The following is a 2,779-nucleotide window of genomic DNA, read 5'->3' on the forward strand; positions in this document are numbered from 1 at the left end:
AGAGTCATGTACCAAAATGTTCATTGCAGCTCTATTTACAATAGCCAGGAGATGGAAGCAACCTAAGTGTACATTATCAGATGAATGGATAAAGAAGATGTGGCACATATATACAATGGAATATTACTCAGCCATAAAAAGAAACGAAATTGAGTTATTTATAGTGAGGTGGATGGACCTAGAGTCTGACATACAGAGTGAAGTAAGTCAGAAAGAGAAAAACAAATACCATATGCTAACACATATATATGGAATCTAAGAAAAAAAAAAAAGGTCATGAAGAACCTAGGGGTAAGATGGGAATAAAGACACAGACCTACTAGAGAATGGACTTGAGGATACGGGGAGGGGGAAGGGTAAGCTGTGACAAAGTGAGAGAGTGGCATGGACATATATACACTACCAAACATAAAATAGCTAGCTAGTGGGAAGCAGCCACATAGCACAGGGAGATCAACTCGGTGCTTTGTGACCACCTAGGCGGGGTGGGATAGGGAGGGTGGGAGGGAAGGAGATGCAAGAGGGAAGAGATATGGGAACATATGTATATGTATAACTGATTCACTTTGTTATAAAGCAGAAACTAACACACCATTGTAAAGCAATTATACTCCAATACAGATGTTTAAAAAAAAAAAAAGAATTCCAAGACAAACAAAGGCAGACACCTTTCTACTCCTAGTTACTTTCTTAGAGACAGGCCAATGGAACTTCCCATTATAGACAAAATCGTCAACAAAATTCTCTGAGAGGGTTTCATAGTTAACACTCAAGCTAGAGGAGCTTCTAAAGGTCAGAATGATTAGGTCCAGCACCCATCCCAAGTGTCCATGACTGGAGGTGCTGGGCTGCCCTGAGCCAGCAGGAATGCAGTTTGAGGCATGGCAAGTAGGTGATAAACACCTTCTCTCATGAAGAAGACTAAATCTCTCTTCTCAAGAAACCAAACAGGGCCAGGAAAAGGATGCTGACATCATAAGGCATCTCCTAAAACGCTTGTTGCCTTCTTTCACCCTCATCTAGCCTCCATCACAAAGAGAGCTGTAAGCAAGAGCCTCAGGGTCCCTTCATTGCCTTTCAGTTATTCATCCTCAACTTATTTTTTGTTGCAATCTATGAAATCACAGCAACAGAAGAAGTTGCAGATGGATTGATTGTGAACTGATTTATGATCCTTATTGTACCAGAGAAGTAATTTTATGTATATAACTTCTTTTACAATTACCACCACATGGTTTCAAAGTTCACTGCTTATGGGAGGAGGCCATCAATAAGTGACACTTGCATATTCATTCATTTCAATCAGAGATTTTTAAAGACTCAGGGGAATAGTTCAGTGCCATTGAAAATTACTTTCTTTTTCGTCATATTTCCCGTATTGTTTTGGGGTTTGGGTTTTCTCAGAGAAAAAAACATCTGGTACAATCACTGTCTGCTTTGATTTCACTCTATTTTTACTTTTATTTTTAAGCAAATTACATTTAAGGGAGTTAAAAAGAAAGGCTGTGTTTATTAAATGCCAACTATGTGCCAGAAGCCATGCTAGCCAATATCTATATGTAGCTTTGTATTCCCTCCAAGATGCTAATTACTTTGCCTGTTCCACTAATGAAATAACTCAGAGAAGCACAAATATTTGCCCAACGTCAAACAGCAAATAAGTGACAGACAAGCTGGTGTTAGAACTCACATCTCTCTACCTACAAAATCCAGCTTCTTTCGATGACTTCACACTACCCTCAGCTTTGGGGGATAAAACTCAACCTGTTTTAGAAATAGACTCACAGACATAGAAAACAAACTTATGGTTACCAAAGGGGACAAGGGGGAGGGATAAATTAGGAGTTTGGGATTAGCAGATATACACTACTATATATTATATAAAACAGGTAAACAACAAGGTCCTACTGTTCCCTGTATAGCACAGGGAACTATATTCAATATCTTATAATAACCTATAGTGGAAAAGAATCTGAAAAAGAACATATATGTATATATATGTGTATGTATATATATATATATATATATATATATATATATATATATATATATATAAAACTGAATCACTTTGCAGTACACCCAAAGCTGACACAACGTTCCGCAGCCACCGCCAGACGAGGGAAGCATTGTGAGCAGATGCCGCGGGTGCCACTGGCAGCTGCCAGTGACTTGTGAATGGGACCCAGACTGGGGTCAGAGCTGACACTGCTGCACTCGCCCTGCAACAGGGACCAACGGCCCACACCTCGTGCCCATCCTCCAGGGCCCGAGCCATATGGCTGACAGGGTCTTGGTGCTCCAGCTTGGTGTCAGACCTGTGCCTCTGAGGTGGGAGAGCCAACTTCAGGACACTGGTCCACCAGAGACCTCCAGGCTCCATGTAATATCAAACTGCGAAAGCTCTCCCAGAGATCTCCATCTCAATGCTAAGACCCAGCTCCATTCAACTAACAGGAAGCTACAGTGCTGGACACCCTATGCCAAACAAATAGCAAGACAGGAACACAACCCCACCCATTAGCAGAGAGGCTACCTAAAATCATAATAAGGTCACAGACACGCCAAAACACACCACAGGATGCACTCCTGCCCACCAGAAAGACAAGATCCAGCCTCATCTACCAGAACACAGGCACCAGTCCCCTCCACCAGGAAGCCTACACAACCCACTGAACCAACCCTAGCCACTGGGGGAAGACACCAAAAACAATGGGAATTCTGAACCTGCAGCCTTCGAAAAGGAGACCACAAACACAGGAAGTTAAGCAAAATGAGAAGA

This window comes from Kogia breviceps, chromosome 6, assembly GCF_026419965.1.
Source record: "Kogia breviceps isolate mKogBre1 chromosome 6, mKogBre1 haplotype 1, whole genome shotgun sequence".
NCBI lineage: Eukaryota > Metazoa > Chordata > Mammalia > Artiodactyla > Physeteridae > Kogia > Kogia breviceps.